Source organism: Theropithecus gelada, chromosome 2, assembly GCF_003255815.1.
Source record: "Theropithecus gelada isolate Dixy chromosome 2, Tgel_1.0, whole genome shotgun sequence".
In the NCBI taxonomy this organism is placed as follows: domain Eukaryota; kingdom Metazoa; phylum Chordata; class Mammalia; order Primates; family Cercopithecidae; genus Theropithecus; species Theropithecus gelada.
The window spans coordinates 68,873,703-68,889,090 of NC_037669.1; the positions used below are offsets into that span (position 1 = coordinate 68,873,703).

The 15,388-nt window shown below is 41.1% G+C and overlaps 1 protein-coding gene and 1 long non-coding RNA gene across 7 annotated transcripts in view; one reads left to right on the plus strand and one right to left on the minus strand.

Moving 5' to 3' along the window:
* Positions 1 to 1,988, minus strand: part of LOC112618125 — a 16,219-nt gene extending 14,231 nt beyond the window's left edge. The window contains exon 1 of the long non-coding RNA XR_003118027.1: positions 1,770 to 1,988. This is a non-coding gene — a long non-coding RNA (uncharacterized LOC112618125). The remainder of the gene's footprint in view (positions 1 to 1,769) is intronic.
* Positions 1 to 15,388, plus strand: part of FOXP1 (forkhead box P1) — a 632,119-nt gene that overhangs the window by 291,796 nt on the left and 324,935 nt on the right. The window lies entirely within an intron of this gene.

A 15,388-nucleotide genomic window follows, 5' to 3' on the forward strand; every position in this document is an offset into this window, starting at 1 on the left:
AAAAAAAAAAAAAAAAAAAAAAAAAGGAATAAGCATACATTACAGTAAAATAAAAAACAAAATCAGAATATGTCACATCTAGTAAGGATTTTATGTGTATGCAGTGAAACTTTTAAAACACATGAGTACTGTCTTTGCAATGTGAAGTAGTTCTTTCTGCAGGTTGGATTTATTCCTTCCTTTGTTTATTCACACATCTTTATTAAATGCCTGCTGTATGCCAGGCATTGTGCTTGACCTACCCTGTCCAGCATGGAAGCCACTAGCTACCTGGGGCTATTGAACACTTGAAATGTGATTAGCCCGAACTTGGACATGCAGTGTAAAATCTACAAAGTATTTCAAAGTCTCTGTATGGAAAAAAGAACATGAAATATTTGATAATTTTTCTTCATCGATTATATGTTGAAATGATCGTTTTGGATACATTAGGTTAAATAAAATATTAAAATTAATTTCAACTGTTTCTTTTTACTTCTAAAAAATGTCACAGTTACTTCTGTGGCAGCCATTGTATTTCTATTAGACAGTGTTGCTGGATATAGCAGTGGACAGCACAGCCACTAAGCTCCTTGCTCATTGCTTTAGAGGGAGTAGACAACCAGCAAAGCATGATAAACAAGGGCGTGGTGATAGATACTGTAGAGAAAATATAAAAGGATAAGGGAGGTCACATTGTCAGAGGGAAGGGTTGCTATGTAAATAGGGTGGTGGGTGGTCAGGTAAGTCCATGTGTGGTAAGCAGAGACATAGCGTATTCTAAAGAGAGCAAGTCAGCCAGTATGGCCGAAGCAGTGTCCTTAAGGGGAGAGAACAGGTTGGGTGTCTCTTATCTGAAATGCTTGGGACCAGAAATATTTCTAATTTGGGATTTTTCAGATTTTGTAGTATTTGCATTACCAGCTAAGCAACCTTAACCCCAAAATCCCAAATCTGAAATACTCCTGTGAGCATTTCCTTTGAGTGTTGTATCTGTGCTCAAAAGTTTTGGATTTTGAAGCACTTTTGATTGCAGAATATTGGATTAAGGCTACTCAAGTTGTAGTAGGAGACAATGTAACAGTGTAACAGGGCCAGACTGAGCAGGGCACAGTGCTTTTTATATTCTTACTGGGGAGCCTTTGAGGGGCTTTGAGGTGGAGCGAGATCTCACTCATGCTTTTGAAATGGATCACTCAGGGAACTTTTTGGAAATAGACTGTGGGTGGATGAGGCCATAGGCAGGGAGACCTGTTAGGAGTCCACTATAATAATCCCAGTGAGATAGGATGATGGCCAGGATCACAGTGGCAGGGGAGGTGGTGAGAAGTTGTTGAATTTGGAATTTATTTAAACGTTGAGCCAAAGGATTTCCTAGTGAAATTGATGGGGAGTTTGAAAAAGTTGCATCACAGATGACTTTTAAGATTTTTGTCTTGAATGATGGGGTATAATCAGTAGGATTCACTGATGGATTGCTTATGGGCAGAAGCAGAGGAGTCAGAAGACAAACAGTTTCTGTTCTAAGGAACTGAGAGAAGGTGGTGCTCCCATTACTAAAATACTTCAGACAGTGGGTGGGGCAGTTTTGGGGGTAGGGGAGGTAAGCACGGGAGACCAGGAGTACAGCTGTAGACATGGGAGGTTTGAGCTAGGCACCCAGACTTAGATGCCAAGTGGGCATTTGGATATGTAGTCCTGGAAATGTCCTAGCTTGATCTATAAACTCAGGATTTATAAGCATGTACATGTAAGTGATATCTAAAGGCATAAAACTTGACTGAACTCACCAAAGAAGCAGTAGTGTAGATAAAGAAAAGAAGAACTCCAGGATCTGGGTTCTGACTTAGGGATGCCGAGGTGGGAGGATCTCTTGAGACCAGGAGTTTGAGATCAACCTGGGCAACATAGTGAGACTCTATCTCTACATTAACAACAACAACAACAAAAATTGGCTGGGCATGGTGGCGTGTGCCTGTAGTCCCAGCTACACTTGGGAGGCTGAAGCAGGAGGATTGCTCAAGCCCAGGAGTTTGGGGCCACAGTGAGCCACAACTGCATCACTATACTCTAGCCTGAGGGACAGAGTGAGATTCTGTCTCAAAAAAGTAAAATAAAAATAAAAAGCCAACACCATTAAAAGTTTTAGTCATAGAATATTGAGAACAGGAAAGATCAGAGATGGGATGAAAACTCTGAGATTGTGAACCAGAAACTCATCGAGGAAAGTGTTTAAAGAAGGAGACAAAGCTGAGCATGGTGGCTCATACCTGTAGTTCCAGCTACTCAGGAGGCTGAGGCAAGAGGCTTGCTTGAGCCCAGGAGTTTGAGGCTATAGTGTACTATGATCCTGTTTGTGCATAACCACTTCACTCCAGCCTGGGTGACAGAGTATAGTGACTCTGTCTATAAATAAAAAATAAAAATTAGGCTGGGCATGGTGGCTCATGCCTGTAATGCCAGCACTTTGGGAGGCCGAGGCAGGTGGATCACAAGGTCAGGAGTTCAAGACCAGCCTGGCCAACATGGTGAAACCCCGTCTCTGCTAAACATACAAAAACTAGCTGGGCATGGTGGTGCATTCCTGTAATCTCAGCTACTCAGGAGGCTGAGGCAGGAGAATTGCTTGAACTGGGACCCAGGAGGCGGAGGTTGCAGTGAGCTGAGATAGCGCCACTGCACTCCAGCCTGGGCTACAGAGCGAGACTCCATCTCAAATAAATAAATAAATAAATAAGCGAGAAGAGAGTTGTCAGCCATATCAAATTCTGCTAAGTGGTCAAAAAAGATGATGACAAAGAACTGCCTGTTGGATTTGTCAATGTGGAAGTCATTGATGACCTTAGTAAGATTTAGTTGTGTTTGAATCTCGCTCCTATCATATTTACTGGCTTTATATAACTAGCGGTCTGCTGGCTGAACTTACGTGGTTTGTATTATTTTTCCAGGAATAGGAATTGTTCAACATTCTTGTTTGTTACGGTTACTACATTTTCCCCCACCCCTTGCACTCATTTTTGTGAAGTTTGGGTCATAGTACAACCTGTGAGAGGTGAAAAAGGAATCCTGGGCGTTTTGTCCCTCTTGACCCATTCTCTAATCCGATGGTTTGGAGATTTGCAGTTTAAATAAAAGGCAGAAAGGAAAGCGGGATGTGTTTACAACCGTAACTTAGAATATGTCGATTTTAATCATCTGAAGTATATCACAGATTGGTGTGGTTAACATAGTCTCTAGATTAGTAAAGTACTAGTTGGAGCCTGAGCCACGTCTGTCTGTCACGTTTACCTTTTACTAATATAGGTAGTCTTTGATGGGTTCAACTGCCTTTCAGATTACCTAAGGGCATCACAGATTCTAGCTTATTCAAAAATTGTGAAACACAGTTGAACATTTTCAAGATTTCTTGGCCAGTCCCAAATCCTCAAGTATCCAGGAAATGGTAGGTCAATGAAAAAACACACATTATCTCTATATGGATGCTGAATACTGTTAAGATGGTGTTGGATGAAGGAAGGACAGTTTCTCTTGGTGGATAACTTTAAATGCACTTAGGAAACAAAAAATACAGGAAGCGGCCTGGCACTGTGGCTCACACCTGTAATCCCAGCACTTTGGGAAGCCGAGATGGGCAGATCACCTGAACTCAGGAGTTCAAGACCAGCCTGACCAACATGGAGAAACCCCATCTCTACTAAAAATACAAAATTAGCTAGGCGTAGTGGCGCACACCTGTAATCCCAGCTACTCAGGAGGCTGAGGCAAAATAATCGCTTGAACCCAGGAGGCAGAGGTTTCGGTAAGCCGAGATCGCACCATTGCACTCCAGCCTGGGCAACAGGAGCGAAACTCCATCTCAAAAAAAATATATATATATATAGGAAGAAGAAGTAGTAAGAAAAATTTCACTGGGAACCTTATTTAAACAGTTCAACATTGTAAACTAGGATTTAGTTCAACTAAATCCTCCTGTTATTATTTTTATTTTATTTTTATTTTTTGAGACGAAGTCTCATTCTGTCACCTAGGCTGGAATGCAGTGGCACGACCTCGGCTCACCGCAACCTCCGCCTCCCAGGTTCAAGTGATTCTCCTGCCTCAACCTCCTGAGTAGCTGGGATTACAGGTGTGCGCCACTACGCCTAGCTAATTTTTGTATTTTTAGTAGAGATGGGGTTTCTCCATGTTGGTCAGGCTGGTCTCAAACTCCTGACCTCAGGTGATCTGCCCCGCTTGGCCTCCCAAAGAGCTGGGATTACAGGCATGAGCCACGGCGCCTGGCCCTATTACTATTATTATTATTATTATTATTTTTTGAGACAGGGTCTCGCTCTTTCGCCCAGGCTGGAGTGCAGTGGTGCAGTTTCAGCTTACTGCAGCCTCCGCCTCCTAGGCTCAAGTGATCCTCCCCTCTCAGCCTCAATGAGTAGCTGGTACCATAGGCACATGCCACCACGCCTGGCTGATTTTTGTATTTTTTTAGAGAGAGAATTTCGCCGTTTTGCCCAGGCTGGTCTTGAACTCCTGGGATGAGGTGATCCACCCACCTCAGCCTCCCAAAGTGCTGGGATTGTAGGTGTGAACCATGTAATACCACCGTGCCCGGCCATTTCTTATATATATGGCATATTTTAAAACATTTGTCTATACATACTTTTACTATAAATACTCTTTTTGTTTCCTGCTTTTATCATTAAGCGATCTTAAGAATTTTCCCAAGTTATTACTTACTATATCTAGATCTTATTTGTAAAGCTACGTTCATTACTACCACTGTTGTGTTTTCTATCCCTGCAACTGTTGGGTCTTTAGATTCCTTCCAGTTATTTGTGATTGTAACTATATCTGTGTTGTACATCTTGAGATAACTCAGTCTCTTGAATGAGTTTTATAAAAGATGTTGTGATTTTAGATAATCACCTAGTTTCTCCCTCTACTTTTAAATAATATTAAAATGAATTCCAGGCACATAAAATCATTACTTGACTCTGAGTACATGTGTTTTCTGTGATAGCATGAGGTAGAGTTTATATCAACTTTGATGACAACATTTCTAGACATTAAGTTACTAGGTAGTTGTTTTTTTTTTTTTTTTCCTGATTTGTATTCTCTCTTGATATTTTCCCACTTCTCCAACTTGACTTACAGCTTGTTAGATAAGGAACTTTGTATCTTTCAAAGGAGAGTCATTTATACTTTCATTGTTTAATTTATCCCAAATAAATCCCAAATTCATTCTCTTGTCCCAGCACATGCCATTAATCTAAATTTGTTTATAGTTGCAAATTTTGCTTTGGTTGGGTTTTATTCAGATTAACTCTGTAAAATTAAAAAGTAGTTACAGCTTTTAGAGTATAAAATTTAAGTTCTCTTCTTTGCTATACCTCAGTGATATAGTTACTAATTGATAAAGCAACAAGTATTTACTGAGTTTCTATGAGGTTCACTGTGTTTAAAATTGAACTGTGTGCTGGGGGGAAAAAAACACTCTACGTGGTGGTAGATATCCCATCTAATTCTAAAATCCCCAAATGGCCAATCAATGAAGTACAGTCATGTGCCGCACAAGGATGTTTTGGTCAATGATGGTTTGCATATATGACTGTGATCCCATAAAATTATAATGGAGCATACCTGATACATAGCACTTGGTATTGTCATTGCAGATCAAGTAGGGGAAGTGACTCACATTAGGTAACAGTGCTGGAACATTTGGTTTTCCATATGAAAATATGTAAGTAAAAATATACATACTATCTAGGTTAAAGCACACTCTTATGTTGGCACAGTGGCAAAATCACCTAACAACACATTTCTCAGAACCTATCCTTATTGTTAAGTGACGCATGACTTTAATCTTAGGTTTATAGATTGAGAGAGGACCAAGGATTATCAGACCTCTGTGGTTCATTCCTTATATTTACCGAAGATGAAACTGTGATCTAGAAAATGAAATGACATACTTCAGGCCACTGTGTAATTGTAGACTTCTGTGTTGGTAGTGACTCCCAGCCTCTTCCACTAGGTCCATTCCTTCGTTTTGTGATACAATACCAAAGATAAGTGGAAATATTAAAATTTGACTGTTAAAAAGTTGACTGTTGCAAAAATGTCAAAAAAAAGTTGACTGTTGCAAAAAAAAAAATCAACTGAAAACCAAAGTATATTTTTTTAATGTAGATGACCCTTTCTTGGATTTAATTTCTAATATTCTCTTCTCTAAGCTATGTTAAGGGAATTTACAAGTATTTCAGAATATTAAATAGGAAAAGCATCATCTGAAAATGTTTATCTCAGGAAATGCCTACTTTTCACCCTTCTTCTCTTTTCTGTCTTCCTTTTTCTCCCGCTTTCGCTCTCCCTCTCACTATGTCTCTCCTCCCTCTAAAACCTGATTTTTTAAGAAACAAGGCTATTTGATGAAGTTATGTATAAAGTTAGAATTCTCCTGCTGGTTGACAACTACTATGCATTTTTTGAATACTTGAGTCTTGTGTAGCATGAGAATTTAGTTGTCTACCCTATCTTTATGCGATTGATTCGTACAAATGACTGCCTCCTATGTGACATGTGTTTTTCCAAGGGCTGGGGTGTATAAGAGGATAACAATGTGTGTTTCTTACTGTTTTGAGGCATAAGCTAATTGATTCGAACTGCCTGTGTTCTGAGGTCTTGTTCTACGTGGCTTTGGAATAGGGTTAGGTTAATGTTCTTTTTTTCCTTCTGTGGGATAAAATACCTACCAATGCAAAATTGTCATCAGGAAGAGTCATATAATTTCATTAGCTAAGTTCTCATTATAATATTCTATGTAAGCTACATACATAGAATAGAAAGTTCTTATGAACTTAATTTTTTCTGATTATAAATATAAAACCATCTCATTATGGGGAATTTGCAATTATAGAAAAGTAGACAAACAAAAATAAAAGTAATTTAGACTCCTGACCCTGAAAATAACATATATTTCCTTCTATTCTTTTTTTAATGAAATGTACACATAGTTAACAAAATTGTAGCCATACAGTATATAGTATTTATGCATCCATTTTTTTTAAATTTAATGTTTCATGATGAGCATTTTCCTGCATCATGAAGTGTTCTTAAAGACATCTGGAATGGTTGTATACCACATCATCCTTTCAGATACAGTAACATTTAAAGAAGTATTCTTCAGTGTTGGGTATTGACACCATGTCCAGTTTTCCTGTAATATGTTGCAACTGGCATATTTGTGCACAAATATTTGTCTTTTTTTTTTTTTGAAACAGGGTCTCCTCCATCACCCAGGCTCGCATGTGGTATGATTATAGCTCACTACAGCCTTGATCTCCCAGGCTCAAGTGATTCACACCACCTCCTGAGTAGCTTAGACTTCAGTTGCACACACCACGCCCAGCTAATTTTTATATTTTGTGTAGAGACACATTTTTGCCATGTTGCCCAGGCTGAGCTCGAACTCTTGGGCTCAAGTGATCTGCCCGTCTTGGTCTCCCAAAGTGCTGGGATTACAGGCATGAACCACTGTGCCTGGCATATTTGTCTATTAATTTGCATTTCTTTAGATGTATTCTAGAGGGGGAAAATCAGTAGAAGAACAGTTATGTAATTCTTACAGATTCTCCATGCGTCTAGTCATCTTCCTTTTTCTCATCCTACCAGTACTGGATGAGAATGTTTATTTCACTGAACTTTGCCAAAGAGTTTCAACGTTTTTTGTTATCATCTAAATCATAGGAGAAAAAGGTGTTTCTTTTTTTTTTTTGAGACAGAGTCTCGCTCTGTTGCCCAGGCTGGAGTGCAGTGGCACGATCTCGGCTCACTGCAAGCTCCCCCTCCTGGGTTCACGCCATTCTCCTGCCTCAGCCTCCCGAGTAGCTGGGACTACAGGCGCCCACCACCACACCCAGCTAATTTTTTGTATTTTTTTTAGTAGAGATGGGGTTTCACCGGGTTAGCCAGGATGGTCTTGATCTCCCAACCTCATGATCCGCCCACCTTGGCCTCCCAGAGTGCTGGGATTACAGGTGTGAGCCAGCGCGCCCGGCAAGGTGTATCTTATTTTAAAAATATTTTTATTTAATTATTTCATTACAAATGAAGTCTCAGAAGTTGTATTTGTTTCTTTAGGCTGTTTTTAATTGTTCGTTAGAACAGCCAGGGTTTGAAGGAGTGGGGATATTGGGAAAACCAGGGTACTGAGAAAATAGGAAAGGGGTCTTGTCATTGGGAGGCCACTATACCATGGCCCTTGTACCAGGACTAATACAGTACTTTGAAGCTTTAAATTCATTTCTTTATTCACCAAATAATTATTGAGTGCTTACTTGTTCTGGACAAGTAGGCATTCAGTAATTTTAGGCATCCAGGATACTTCAGTGAACAAACAAACATTAAAAAAACAAAAGTCTCTTTTGCAAATTGGGTGGATCAATCTCAGTGTTGCATAGGGAGGAGAAACTTAACAAATCACTGAGCAATGCACTTAGCACAGTAAGAGTAAGCAGTTGCTGCTATTCTTACTACTTCTGCTATTGCTCTGTTATCCTCAGCAGCTAAAATAAAAAAGTGTTATCACCCAGATCCTTTCAGGAGTTTCCCTGTCACGTGGCGGACACACTGTCATATAGGTACTGTCCTCCCCAGCCCAAGAAGCTTCTCCCTATTTCTCTTTTAGCTCCATACTCAATGAGCCAGCATCCTTTGGCCCCACGGTTCCAGAAGCTTTGAGAGAAGCTTGGCATTAGTGTCCCTTTAAGCACTAAGACCCTTGGAACAGGCCTGTGGACCTGGGGGTGGGGCTCCAGAGTGCAGTGGGGGCACTGGGAATTGCAGCCCCTCTCTGGGTGTTTGCTCTGTGAGTCTGTAAGCCCAAGCAGCTCGTTCTCATTCATTCCAGAATGAAAGAATTAGAAAGGAAGAGAAATTGAAAGGAAAGTGCACTTCATCTCTCTCTCAGCCCTTTCTGGGATTTCCCTGCACTCAGCGCCAGTGGAAGGCAGATGGGCACCCATGCCCTGGACCATGCTCTGCTTTCTCTCTGTTCTTCCCGTTCCTGAGAATGCACGTAGCAACTGGACTGTTGCTGTGTACTTGTCTGATTCCTGCTAACACCCTTTCAAAACAGGACCAATTTTTTAATGGGAAATTGACTATCTCAGGTGCCGACATGATGAAGGTATAGCTTGTTGTTTGGGACTAGCATGTTCCCAGGCGGGCGTGGACTTGGAGTATGCCTTGGCTGAGTTTGGGTGCCAGTTCTTGGGCATGGCCTGAATACTTTCAGTCAATTTTCCCCATCTGTGGAAGGGGTAGAATGAAAGAACCTGCCTTATAGGAATGCTGTGAAAATGATACAAAGAATAGCATAGGTTGGGAGTTCCGGTTTCCATCTTGGGTTGGGGGCCTGGTCTTGCTACTTGTCAGCTTTCTGATCTTGAGGAAGTAATCAGATTTCTTAAGCCTTTTTTTTTTTCTGCAGAAATAGATACTAAACTAGTACCTCCCCTATGAAGTAGTTGAGGATTAACTAAAGTTTTTTCAGGTAAAAAGTGCTTAGAGCAATGTTTTATACACAGCAAATGCTCAGTAAATGTCGGCTCCATAATACCAGTTATTTTTATGATTAGCACAGTACATGGAATGTAGTAAGTTCTCAAGGAGGTTAATAATCTTTATTATTAATTAAAAATTCAAGATATGGAAAGTATTTTTAAATATCTTCCATAAATATATATATTAAGGAGAGCCTGATAGGAATAGAAATGAAACAGGCATCCTGGTACTATCTTTTGGCCCAAAATAGAAAAAAACAGAAAAAAATTAAGGTCCTAAGTGGAAAGAAATGAATTTTGAATTTTTTGGATAACACTGTATTTGAAATCATCTCTCTCTTCTGCTCATTTCTTATGTGCCACCAGAGGGTAAAGTGTGGTACCACTCAGAGGGATCTTGTGAGCTTATCTTCACTTAGCTTTGTTACAGCTCAGATTTTTTTTTTTTCACTCTGTCACTGAGGCTGGAGTGCAGTGGCACAATCTCAGCTCACTGCAACCTCTGCCTCCTGAGTTCAAGCGAGTCTCCCCCTCTCAGCCTCCTGAGTAACTGGGATTACAGGTGCCCACCATCAGTCTCGGCTAATTTTTTTTTTTTTGTATTTTTAGTAGAGGCAGAGGTTTGCCATGTTGGCCAGGCCGGTCTTGAACTCCTGAACTCAAGTGATCCACCTGCCTTGGCCTCCCGAAGTGTTGGGATTACAGGCATAAGCCACTGTGCCCAGTCTCAGCTTAAATTTGAGGGCTAATAATGTAAAAGGCCAAGCCATTGCCATCCAGATGTTCCTGAGTTCAGATGGAGAGATCTGGGCTCACGAGCTTTTCAAAATTTAAACCATGGACTGAAGTACTGTGAATAGGTTTTCCAGGGCTGTTTGTGAGGTTCATTGGCTCTAACATAATGTTATTTTAGAAGTTACACACAGAGGCTGCATTAAAAGAGCATTAGGCTCTTGACAGGCCTGAGAGCACTTCGCATTGAGCAATGTGGGTAGAAACCACGTTGTCAGGTATTCACGATGTCCTAGGCTGGATGGGAGGATGTGTGTGTTCTACAGCGCAGGGAACCAGAATCCCTGTCTCTTTGGAAGAACATGAAGAGGGTGCTTTCTCACCACTCAGATGCATTTTGAGATACCAGAGGGTTGGCTGTTTGTGGGTACAGTTGGCAGGAATGACCTTGACCCCATTATTATCTGAAGGAAAGAGAGAGAGAGAGAGAGTGTGTGCATGCACACATGGTTGGTGTTAGCCACCCTTTCTCGGAAAACTCCAGAATCTGTCTTCTTCTTTTTATCTTGAGATGGGCTCTGACTGTTGTCCAGGCTGGAGTACAGTGACATGATCATAGCTCACTGCAGCCTTGAACTCCCTGGGCTCAGGTGATCCTCCCATCTCAGCCTCCTGAGTAGCTGGGTCTACAGGCACGCACCACCATGCCTGGCTACTGTTTCTTCCTTTTTTTTTTTTTTTTTTGGTAGAGAAGGGACTTTGCCATGTTGCCCAGGCTGGTAGGATCTGTCGTTTCTAACAAGGAATTAGAGAAGGCTGCTTCGTGTGTCTTCATGACGCCTAACAAGCGTTTTCTCTCTTTGTTCCTTCAAAAATGCATACAGTTTAATTTTTCTTTAGCTATACAGGATAACTTTCATCATAACAACAAACAGTAAGGAAAACATAAATACGAAAGCAAACGTCAGCAAAAATTCATCCCCAGGATCACAACTTGGACCATTTGGGAGACCATCCTTCTAAACATTTCTCTCCTCCCATTGGTTATTGAATAGACCCGGGCCATCCAATGTGGTAGCCAATTACCATAGGCAACTCTCGAGAAGTTGAAATGTGGCTACCCTTAATTATTTTGAAAACAAAAAAAAGATATTGTAGGCTGGGCACAGTGGCTCACGCCTGTAATCCCAGCACTTTGGGAGGCCGAGGCGGGTGGATCACTTGAGGTCAGGAGTTTGAGACCAGCCGGGCCAACATGGTGAAACCCCATCTCTACTAAAAATACAAAAAAATTAGCTGAGCATGGTGATGGGCGCCTGTAGTCCCAGCTATTCAAGAGGCTGAGGTAGGAGAATCACTTGAACCAGGGAGGTGGAGGTTGCAGTGAGCTCAGATTGCACCACTGCACTCTAGCCTAGGTGACAAAGCGAGACTCTGTCTCAAAAAAAAAAAAAAAAAAAAAAAAAAATCAGATCATTTTGGTTATTGATTATAGGTTAAAATGATAATATTTTAAATATATTGGATTAAAATATACTATTAAAATTAATTTGATTCACTTCATTTTACTTATTAAAATGTACCCATTAGAACAATTTACATTTGTGGCTTGCATTCTATTTTTATTGAGTAGTTTGGTATAGACACATAACAGTTTTCTCTCGCCAGGAGTATGCTACATTTTTCCTACTCTTTAAACATTTAAAAATGTTACTCATATCTCTCTGTAACAATTGATATATAGCAACATTATTATTACTTTATAGCTATGTGTAAATACATCACAGTTATCTAACCATTTCCACTTTGTTGGATACTCGAGATTGTATACAAAAAGCTTGTATATGCATAGTTGCAAGCCTGTCTATTTCCTAAGGACTGCTTCTCAACCTCAGCTTATTTTTGTTTGGGGCTGACTAGTTTTCTTGTGGGAGACTGTGCTGTGCATTGTAGGATATTTTGCAGCATCCCTGGTCTGTACCTGCTAGATGCCTGTAACTCTGCTCCCCACTCACCACCCCTGCCCCATGCATGACAGGGAAAAAATATCCCCAGACATTGCCAAGTGTCTCATGAAGGAAAAAATTGCCCTAGTTGAGAAGCACTAATTTAGGGCAAATTACCAGATTGGGACATGCTGGGTGAAAAGCTATATGTATTTAAATTTGATAAACATATATTGATTTATATTGGAATTTTATGTATGTATTCCCCAACTCTTTTCTGGAACAATGGTATCAATTCCTATTTTTCTTTTTCTTTTTTTTTTTTTTTTTGAGATGGAGTTTTGCTCTTGTCACCCAGGCTGGAGTGCAATGGCGTGATCCTCCCGGTTTCAAGCAATTCTCCTGCCTCTGCCTCCCAAATAGCTGGGATTATAGGCTCCTGCCACCACACCCAGCTAACTTTTGTATTTTTAGTAGAAGACACAGTTTCGCCATGTTGGCCAGGCTGGTCTTGAACTCCTGACCTCAGATAATCTACCCACCTCGGCCTCCCAGAGTGCTGGGATTACAGGCCTGAGCCACCAATTCCTAGTTCTATCAAGACTAACAAAGATCCTCATTAAAGGCCTCTAAGAGATTTATGAAGGTGGGGTTGGGTATTATTTAATTGGCATTTTACTTGTTAGGAATTGTTTGTTTGTTTCTTTTTGAGACGGAGTCTTGCTCTGTCACCCAGGCTGGAGTGCAGTGGCATGATCTGTGCTCACTCCAACCTCCGCCTCCCGGGTTCAAGTGGATTCTCCTGCCTCAGCCTCCTGAGTAGCTGGGACTACAGGTGTACACCACCACACCTGGCTAATTTTTGTATTTGTAGTAGAGATGGGGTTTCACCATGTTGGTCAGGCTGGTCTTGAACTCCTGACCTTGTGATCTGCCTGCCAAAGTGCTGGGATTACAGGTGTGAGCCACCGCCCCCGGCCAGAAATTTGTTTTATCAAATTGCTGCTTTCCTGAGATCGGCTATTTTAAGCCCCACGATGGAGGCAAGCTGGGTTTTTTTCTGGGAAGCCAGCTTGGCAGTGAGATTCCATAGACCACCTTTTGTAGCCTACTGTCTAGGGCTTCTATGCTCATAAAGGAGGGAAAGATGGAGAATATCAGAGAAGACAAATCTCTTACTCCTTTTTAATTTATCTAAGACTTTTCTGACTGTAAAAAACAGGAATAATATCAAAAGCTATTGATGACAGTAGCTAATTATTGAATGTTTGCTGTGTGTCAGGCCCTGCTTAATGCCCTTATGTATAATTTCATTTCAACTTCAGAAAAATCTGGTTTCTCTTGGTTAGGTAGGGGCTACTGTTTCCCGCAGGCACAGAGAGGGAGCAGCCATTCACCCAGCATGCCCAGGTCATATCCTTCGTGTGTGTTGTGGCCAGGACTTGAAGTCGGCAATCCAAATGACCACACTCTTCATTGGCTCATGCTTTGATCACATATTTGGGCTTTTCCTGTGTGCCAGCCACAGCATTCTTTGCTGAGTTTATATTAGTGAACCAACAAAGACAAAACTGGACCCTCAGAGAGCTGTGATCCCACCACCTTACCCCACTCTAGGCAGTAGAGTGAGGACCTCCACCCTAAAAAAAATTAATTAATTAATTAAATGAATACTCCAACAGCATTTTTTTTTTAAATTAGGGAAAATGCCTCTATGAAGGTAAACAGTTTAGTTGAGATGAAAAGGAGTTAGACATGTAAGGATTAGGGAAAGATCAATGCTTCCGGGTGGGAGTGAACTTGGCATGCTTGAAGCAAAGAAATAAGGCCTGTATGGCTGGAACATAATATGCAGGGAGGAGTTGGAGGCTGCAGTCATCGGACTGATGCATGTGGCAAGAGGCTGTTGTGGACCAGGCTGTCGTTTGGACTGTGGTGTTGATAGTGGACAGGGAAGGAAGAAGAAGTCTTTAAAGGCTGTCCAATAACACATGAACGGATAAAGAAATTGTGCTGTATATACGCAATGGAATACTACTCAGCACTAAAAAAGACTGAAATCTTGTCATTTGTGGCAACATAGATGGAACCGGAGGACATTGTGTTAAGTGAAATAAGCCAGGAAGAGAAAGTTAAACACCACATGTTCTCACTCATATGTGGAAGTTAAAAAAAAAAAGTTGTTCAGCTGGGCATGGTGGCTCACACCTGTAATCCCAGGACTTTGGGAGGCGAGTCAGGCTGATCACGAGGTCAGGAGATCGAGACCATCCTGGCTAACACGGTGAAACCCCATCTCTACTAAAAATACAAAAAGTTAGCTGGCGTGGTGGCAGACGCCTGTAGTCCCAGCTACTCGGGAGGCTGAGGCAGGAGAATGGTGTGAACCCGGGAGGCGGAGCTTGCAGTGAGCCGAGATTGTGCCACTGCACTCCAGCTTGGGCGAAAGAGTGAAAAAAGAAAAAAAAAAAGGTTGATCTCATAGAAGTAAAAAGTAGAACAGAGGATACTAGAGGCTGGGAAGTGTAGGGGGAAGGGAGAGATTTGTTAAAGGATACAAAATTACAGCTAGGTTGGAGGAATAAATTCTGTTGTTCTATACCACTGTAGGATGACTGTATAGTTAACAGCAATACATAATTAGTCTCAAACAGCTAGGAGGAGGATTCTGAACATTCCCAACACCCAGAAATGATTAATGTTTGAGATGACAGATGTGCCTATCACTCTTACATGATCACTGTGCATTATATGTATTGAAACATCACTTTATGTAAACATCACCATGCATATATACAGTCATTTATTGTTCGTTGATTAAAAAATAAAAATTTAAAAAGAATATACTTAGGGGTTAAAATTAGGCAGCAATCACTGATGGATAGAGTAAGGGATGTGAGAGTGAGGGAATGGTTAATGATGCCACCTAGATTTCCGATGTGACCATCTCTGATGGAGATACTGGCTGAGCGAGTAGCGTGTTGGGAGAGCCCTAATGTGGAGTTGGAAGATAAACTGGATTAGACACATCTCAGATTTTTCAGGGAAGAACCGTTTCCGTCTTTTTTTCTCTCTTGTAACCAGGAATGCCAGAAATTCCTATATTATGGGAGCAAAACTGAGCTCACAGACTACCTTTTGAACCTTGTACTCAGAACGACTTAGGCTTCTAAGTCC